The following is a 9,363-nucleotide window of genomic DNA, read 5'->3' as shown; positions in this document are numbered from 1 at the left end:
ACCACCTGCTACTCCGATAGAGAGAGGACTGCTTCCATCTTTGTGTAAATACTGTAGCATTCTCTCTGCAGCAGTCCAACACGTACCCTGCTGACTTAGATGATTAGCTCTGGAAACAGCAAATCAGCATTGGATAGTTCAAGCTGATTGGAGAGCTCTAGTGTTGGCTAAGCTATGTGTCCCAACATTATGAATGAGTCACTCTTACAATTAACCCGTTGAGTTCAGAATCAACAACCAGTAAATAGTTCTTTACAGATATCCTGGAATATATTGTGGATAATAATTACATAATAATCCCATCTCAGGTAGTCCAAGATATCATTTCTCAGTCATCCTATGCCCCTAGTGGACATAGGATGATTTTAGACATAAGAGGGTCCGGGGATGTCCTGGGTGAGTCTGTCACAGTAACCTTTTTCAATAATCAAATTTTTTTAAATGCAGGCTTGAGATATAAAATCAACACCCGAAGAACAGTTACGTCTAACCCTCATTATTTGATCCTTTGGTATATTGCGCAACCATATTGGGTGGTACCCGCTTTGTGTTGGAAGGTAACTGTTGGCATCAGTCGGCTTAAAATAAACCTTTGTTCTTAATTTGTCACCATTTCTATATATATTAAGGTCCAAAAAGTGGATACTTTCTTGATTATATTCACATGTGGGGTTAATGTTATACGTATTGGTATTAAGCTCCTTCAGAAAGTTTTCCAATGAGAGAGTTGATCCTGCCCAAATGAAGAACAGATCATCGATATATCTTCAATACAGCACCAATTCTTCTCTCTTTGAACAAAAGATGGTCTTATCCTCCCATTCAGACATAAAAAGATTCGCTATGCTCGGAGCGAACGTAGCACCCATTGCCACACCTTTTTTCTGAGAAAAAAACGACCCATCATACCAAAAATAATTGTGCCCTAAACAGAAATCTAAGGAAATCCGAAGAAAGACTTTTTGGACGTGTGTAATATCATCCCTCTGACTTAGTGCCCAATTTAGGGCCAAGAGGGAATCGTTGTGTTGAATTATTGTATACTATGATGCCACGTCCGCAGTCACCAAAAAAGTTGTCTTTCCCCGATAGATCTATATCCTGTAAAAGTAAAAGAAGATCTGTTGTATCCTTTAAGAAGGCACATGTTTGTGTAACACTTTTCTGGAGATCATAATCTAGGAATTGGCCCATACGTGATGTAACAGAGCCAATGCCAATCACTATAGGCCTTGCTGGAGGTAAGTTGATATCTTTATGGATTTTGGGTAGGGTATAAATAGTGGGTATCCGGCTATTACTTGGCACCAGATATTTACTTTCTTTTATAGACAGTGCTCGTGTTTGGTATCCCATATCTACTAGGACTTTTAAATTAGCCTCATACTGTGGAGTCGGATCTCTCTCCAACTTAAGATATGTCTCATTGGCCATTAACATATTCAGTAACTGGTCATGATAAAAATCTTTGGATAAAATAACCACACCCCTCCTTTGTCAGATGGCTGCACGACAATATCCTTCCTTTATTCTAATAATTTGATGCCCTCTTTCATGAATTAACGTTTTTCTTTGGCTTAATGTGCTCCAAATCTCGTAGCATTAAAACTTTGAAGACATCCAAGGGTTGGTTGGTGCCTAGTACTGGATTGAATAGAGATCTGTTTTGAAGTCCACTATCTGTAGGTACAGATGCTGTACTTGTCACTGAATGCAAATTTTTATTCAGAAAGTATTTTTTCATGCGTATTACCTTTGCAACGCTAAAATGTATTTATAGATAAAATAACATACTCACAAACGAGTGATAAAATCAAGCAGATGATAAAAAGTCCATCATATGTATCATCCAGCAAGATCTGCTGGCCATTAAACTGGGGTGGGGTGAAAGTCCAAAAGGAACTGATGTGTTTTGAGTTCTAGTTTAGACACTTTTCCAATTTATAGCAAATTTGTGTGGCAAGTCTCTAGCAAGAGCAAAGTTTCGGTAGTGAGTCTACACTACAGCAAGAGCTCTGCAAGTCTACAGCACGAAAATTCAGCCACAGTGACCCCTGTGGAGGGATGACTATAGCACAACATAACTGAACCAGAACTTGCAGCAGACTTGCGGAATGTTTGCAAAAAAAGTTGATCTTGAGTCATGTAATGTGGACTTTCTGCAATTGTTCAACAAACTTGTGAAGCCTGGCAAGTCTAGCAATAACTTAGATAGCTATTTTAAAACTTGCAGCTCAATTGCTTGCTATCTGGGAGGTTGTCCGCTTATGCTTAGAGTTAATCACAATCTATGACCCTAGCATTATTGCTCTCACTGCGATTTTCATGGTGATACCTCACATGTGAAGTAAGTCACTGTTTTACATATGTGTGCCGGACCTACATTTCATGTATGTGTGTGTGTGTGGGGGGGGGTGGTGTTACAATTCGTGTGTACTGGGCACAAGAATAGCTGTGTGTGTAGCAGCTATTTTTTTTAGGCCACAAGTCTCCTGTGCCATCTTGTTATAAGAAGACACAGCTGCAGTGACCTTTCCCCCTCCCTTCTTCTTTAGCTCATACAATCCACAACCTCTTTGTTGCATGTCAGACATATCTTATCAAAAGGACTAGCAGAACCTAACTTAAATACACATCTCAGGGCCCAGAAAACTGTTGGACTTGCCTGCTTGAGTGACTAGAGCATTAACAAACCTTACTATTAGTGCCTTAGTTGGAAGCTGTAGAATACACATATCTGTCTCTCAGTAGAATTCATAATTTCAGTATATTTCATAACTTCTGAAATCATGACAGTATAGCCAAAGTCATATTTACCTTCATCACAGTTATTGGGTAGCATTTTGAACCCAAACACTCCTAGGCTAGGAGGTACCAGAGGGGCTTAGGCCCCCACACCCTTCCTCACAAGGAACTCCCATTTCTCCTTCCTAGGAGAAATAGATATCCGAGACCTGTTATATCTATATAAGTTTTGAAGGTAATTTCATGCTGGACAGTTTTATACAGGGTAGCTGACTGTACCCTGCAGGTATTCCAAGATAATAATACTTATGGAAAACTGTACCTGGGATACAGTCATATACACAGTGACACCCTAGGGCCACTCCTCAGCTGTCTAATTTGTCATATGGTCTCTGTTGACACCCCCTTGAGGTAAAGAAAAATGGACTGCAACCTTAGCAGCTCTCGTTTTAACATCAAACCAGGGAGATAACAGAGCCACAGCCTGTGAAGCACTGCCCGGTCTCCTAAACACAAATAACTCATGTTCCTCTGGCTACAGGGAAGCTAAACTAAATTTACCTACACTGCCACTTTGAGGGTGCTACAAGGGCATACAGTGGATTCTTGTGGCTGTAATCATTTGTGTTTGCAAACAGCTGTGGCCATATGCCTGGTATGAATCAATGACAGGTAACAAAGGACAAAGTCTTGTGACAAAATGCATAGGTAGGAGTGGCTTGTTTGCGTCTTACCGGAAGTGTCGACGGACACCATTGTCTTCTAGCTGGATGTTTGTGGAAATATTTGCAATCTCATTTTACCTATGTGAGTGTATTTCTTACTGGATAAATAGTATTTTAAAAGGTTTTACACTATCCAGCTTTTTTTGTTATAAAACCTTATGGGAGCTCTGGATGGCGAGTGGAGGTTGTCTTAAGGTTGTACCTACCCCTATTCCAAGGCTGCCCACCGGAATGTGGATATGAAAGGGACATCCCCAAAGCTTGGCAATTTGTTCTTGTGTTCTTATTCAAGTACATCAACTTTATCTGTAAGCACTGGTTGAATATGTTGAAAATGTCAACTTTATCCACCACGTGGCGTACCTAATGTGTCACATGACTGTGGATATGACTATATACGCCGATCAGCCACAACATTATAAACGATCTTCCATAGCAAGACCTCTCACATTATATTGGAAAAGTCCACTTTTTGCCACCAAAACAGCCCATACCCATAAAGGCATTTACTCCACTAGATCTCTGAAGGTATTCTGTGGTATCTGGCACCCAGTCATCAGCAGCAGATCCTTTAAATCCTGTAAGTTGTGAGGTGGGGCCTTCATGGATCGGACTTGTTTTTCTAGCACATCCCACAGATTCTCAGCTACTGTGGTTTGCTTCATGCCACAGTAAGTCCACCAAGCCGGAACTGTCCAAGTGAATGGGAATGTTCAGCAAATGCCCAGCAACTATGTGCAATGCAGCGCATTTGTGCGGCATTTCCAGGGTTAAAATAGACAGTGATGAGGTAACATATCGCCTCATCACCACCTGTCCAATGCCTCTGAAAAGTAATCCGAACACAGACTGCTTTTCAGAGGCACAACAGTTTAGTCACTAGTCAAAACTTAAGTGAGGGTTATAACCCCTGCCAGGATAGTTTGCCCTCTGTGTGCCAGTGTAGAGATTTTCATTCACGTCCCATAACCAAAACTGGTGAAAGGAAATCCCTCCAAACTGAGGAAGTCTCTGGTTGTCACCAGAACTAGTGTCCCTATTGGAAGAATTCTCCCTTATTCCTGTTCTGGTGAGGAGCTTGAAATTGGAGATTTTCTTTCACTCTCAGTGATAGTGGTTACCAAGTCATATAGAGAGGGTGAATCTTCCTAAGGCCCCTTTCACACTGGGCGGGGGAGGTGCGCTGGCAGTATAACAGCTATAGTTTTTAGCGCCGATATACCGTAGTTTTTGCCGTGATATTCGCCTGCTAGCGATGCAGTTTTAACCCCTGCTAGCAGCCGAGAAAGGGTTAAAATCGCCTGCAAACTGCTGCTACAGCAGCGGTTTGCGGGCGGTATAGCTGCGCTGTCCCATTGATTTCATTGATTTCAATAGGCAGCAGCGGTAAAGGAGCGGTAAACACACAGTCTGTGTCCCAACGGGCCTCACTCCAGCCTGTGCCCCAACGGGCCTCACTCCAGCCTATGCCCCAACAGGCCTCACTCCAGCCTGTGCCCCAACGGGCCTTGCTCCAGTCTGTGCCTCAACGGGCCTCTCTCCAGCCTGTGCCCCAATGGGCCTCGCTCGAGCCTGTGCCCCAATGGGCCTCGCTCCAGTCTGTGCCTCAATGGGCCTCACTCCAGTCTGTGCCACAACGGACCTCACTCTAGCCTGTGCCCAAATGGACCTCGCTCCACCCAGTGCCTAAACGTACCCGCTCCATCCAGTGCCCCAACGGGCCTCGCTCCAGTCTTTGCCCCAACGGGCCTTGCTCCAGTCTGTGCCCCAATGGGCCTCGCTCCATCCTGTGCTCCAATGGGCCTTGCTCCAGTCTTTGCCCCAATGGGCCTCACTCCAGTCTACACCTCAATGGTCGTAACAAGGGGCGTTAAGCATGTCGGCAAAAGAACACAGCATTCCAAGAAAAACACTTGCTACCTACAGTAAGATTTGGTGGAGATTCCGGCCTACCACGCGGTGTACAACATACTGTTTCACTGGGACACTTTGCACAGACATCTTTACCTTGGGAATATGTTACTGAACCTATCTTGAACACTGTGCATAGACACCTTTAGCTTCTACCATTCCAAGAGACCAAATTGCTTGCTACTACACCTTATTGAATAAAGATAACGAGCTCCTACTGCTGGTGAAGATCATCAGATCTGCAATGGGGGCATTGCTTTCATTATTACTACAAGGGCACTTATATCATTGCTATTAAGTCCGACCTCTCATTAGGGTTAAAGGTCTATAGGCTGGCTAAGGATTCCCTTTTAGAAATGTGTCAGTATAACCACGTAATCCTTGTTTACCTTTTCAGGCACAAGCATTATTCCACCGTACATGTGTGTGTATAACTGACTGTTTATATACAAATATCCTGACTTGTGTTATCCAGAGGAATTCCTTTGCTGAGTTGGTGCTGTTGCCTAAAACTCAGCAGATCTATGGTTTACAAACACTTTAACTTCCATAGAATGTTAGTTCTATTAACCCCCAATCATAATTGCTTTTTTCATTGTGCCTATTTTTTTTTGGCCTAGGCAAACCATTGTGCCTATTTTTTTTGGCCCAGGCAAACCAACACCACCCCCCGGCGGGTGACAAGGCTGTTCCACCCCCTGGGGGAGATAAATGCGGGGAATGCGCCCCCCGTGTGACAGACCACCTTCTTACCTGCCCGGGAAGACACTCCGATCTCCCCTCCCTCCCCTGTCTGAGCCAGGAAGTGCCAAATGGCTGAGCCGCTGCCAATGAGCCATCCATGGTCACAGTGGCGGATGGTGGGTCGGTCGTTCTTCTCTTGCAGCCGTGCTCTCCTCTCTCCTCCCTTCTCAACGTCCAATAGGATCATCTGGTGTTTTTGCCAATCGGGAAACGGTCTCATGACTGGCTTCATGATTGGTGGAGAGGCGATTCAGTGTGAAAATAGTGGATATTCATTCCCTATTATCACACAACTGGGTGGGCTTGGACCACAGTGCTCTGCGCCCTGAGACCATCCTTTTTTAAAGCCTATCTGAGCCTCTGGCTCTAATCACGTGCTTCAAATAAACACGCCCCCCCCAATTGGAATCCATGCATCTGGCGCCCAGTATGTAGATTAGGGGGCCAGACGCATGGATAGGGGGGTGGCACCCGTGCACCCCTAATGGACAGGCCGCCCTGGAGTTGAGTTTCGCTCTAATCCCTTCAAGACAATTGGTAGCTATCCAGGACCAAAACCTTGTGCTGAGAGACCTACACAACACAATACTGTCCACATCTAGATGTTCTGTCTCAACAAAGACTGCTTAAAAAACACATTGGGTGGGGCGTTTACATGCCACACTCAAAATGTAATTTGCCCAGAATCCTGCTCTTCGTAAGGAGAGGGCTATTTCATTTTAGTTTACAGTTTCTGTTGAAACCCAAAAGCTAGTATAGGCGTTAATGCAATAACCATATCTTACTAGTACTGCTAGGCATCAGGCACTTTTGTGACTTATTACTTTGCCTCTCTGACGGCATGCAGGCAAAATATGCCTTAACTTATTAAAGATGTTGACAGAAATCTCACTTACACTGTACATCCAATAAATTTCTGCCCATGTACGTCTATATATTCTTTTTAATATACAATGTGCATGTAAAACAGTTTTCCCAAACAGGTCTAAACACAACTGTTATTTGAATTAAAGGCATTATTTCTTATAAGTGTTAAATAAATTTTCATAAGCTTTGAATAAATTACATTTTAAGACGATACACACTTGATACGCCTGCAAAAAATAAACAAAAAACAGAACACTTTTTAAAAGCTTAACTGCTTTAAGGAATCTGAAGCCCGACAGAAATATTTAGAAATAAATAAAACACACAGTCAAATGCCTGCAAAGCTTTCTTTTAAACATACTCATGAATATTTAGCTCATCCTCATGTAAAATATATGGCTTTGTATAAGAATCAAGAAAATGAGGTGTATGATTTTTTGTGATTTATAGATGCCAATGCGGATTATTCATAACAGAGCAGCTGTGCTGAAAGATTCATTCTCTGTAAAATGTGATTGTACATCAGGCAGTGTGAGAGAGCAAAACTATGACTAATGGCTGTTTTACATATAAATGAGAGGGCTTGTGCTGGGAACTGTAAAAAATACAATTCTTCGATTGACAGCCAATCTCTTTATCATACGCACATGGGCCGGAAATGATCCCCCGTTTCTTTTTTTTTGGACTGCGGGTGTTTTGGAATGGAAAACAGTCTGGAAAAGTATTGTCATAGATTCTGATTACTTATAAGCTGTTATATCATTTTGAGCTAATCATATGATTTTTTTTTTAAGTGGAGCATATGAATTACAAGATTGAAGGTGCCAAAGAGCATTTGTGTTTAGAATTTCCTTTCAAACATACAGTGAGGAAAATAAGTATTTGAACACCCTGCTATTTTGCAAGTTCTCCCACTTGGAAATCACGGAGGGGTCTGAAATTGTCATCGTAGATGCATGTCCACTGTGAGAGACATAATCAAAAAAAAAAATTCCAGAAATCACAATTTATGATTTTTTAACTATTTATTTGTATGATACAGCTGCAAATAAGTATTTGAACACCTGTCTATCAGCTAGAATTCTGACCCTCAAAGACCTGTTAGTCTGCCTTTAAAATGTCCACCTCCACTCCATTTATTATCCTAAATTAGATGCACCTGTTTGAGGTCATTAGCTGCATAAAGACACCTGTCCACCCCATACAATCAGTAAGAATCCAGGGCCAGATCCACAAAAACCTGGCGCAACTTAAAAAATCCCATTTAAGTTACACTGCCTTAAAATTTCTACCTAAGTGCCCGATCCACAAAGCACTTACCTAGAAATTTCAGGCTGTGTAACTTAAATCCGGCCGGCGCAAGGCGTTCCTATTCAAATGGGGCGAGTCCTATTTAAATGAGGCGCGCTCCCGCGCCGGCCGTACTGCGCCTGCGCGAAGTTACGTTACGCCGAGTTTTGTGGATCGCGCCGGCTTAAAAAAGTTGCGTCGGGGAAAAAAAAAAATTGACAGCGTCGCTCGGCATGCATTCCTGAGGGAGAACTCCATGCCAATTTTCAAATAAAAAACCGGCATGGGTTCCCCCCCAGGAGCATACCAGGCCCTTAGGTCTGGTATGGGTTGTAAGGAGACCCCCCCTACGCCGAAAAATCGACGTAGGGGGCCCCCCTACAATCCATACCAGACCCGTATCCAAAGCACGCTACCCGGCCGGCCAGGAATGGGAGTGGGGACGAGCGAGCGCCCCCCCCCCTCCTGAGCCGTACCAGGCCGCATGCCCTCAACATGGGGGGGTTGGGTGCTCTGGGGCAGGGGGCGCACTGCGGGCCCCCCCACCCCAGAGCACCCTGTCCCCATGTTGATGAGGACAGGACCTCTTCCCGACAACCCTGGCCGTTGGTTGTCGGGGTCTGCGGGCGGGGTGCTTATCGGAATCTGGGAGTCCCCTCAAATAAGGGGGCCCCCAGATACCGGCCCCCCACCCTAAGTGAATGGATATGGGGTACCCCTACCCATTCACCTGGAGGCAAAAAGTTAAAGTTATTAAACACACAACACAAGGGTTTTTACAATCATTTATTAGTCTGCTCCGGAGGCCCTCCCTGTCTTCTTTAGCTCTAATACCAGGGGGGGCTTCTTCTTCCGCTCTCCGGGGGTCTTCTCCGCTCTCCGGGGGGGGGGTTTCTTCTTCCGCTCTCCGGGGGGGTCTTCTCCGCTCTCCGGGGGTCTTCTTCTATCTTCGCCGCTCTCCGCTGTTGACTCGGCGCACCCCGGTTCTTCTGCAGCTGTCCGGTGCCTTCTCCTTCAGCGCTGGCTGCCTGCTATCTTCGTGTGTTAGCTCAATTACTAGCAGGCAGCCATCGCGGTCTTC

Source organism: Rana temporaria, chromosome 8 (assembly GCF_905171775.1).
Source record: "Rana temporaria chromosome 8, aRanTem1.1, whole genome shotgun sequence".
NCBI lineage: Eukaryota > Metazoa > Chordata > Amphibia > Anura > Ranidae > Rana > Rana temporaria.
The sequence above is the reverse complement of the archived record's forward strand: the minus strand, read 5'-3'. Positions refer to the sequence as shown.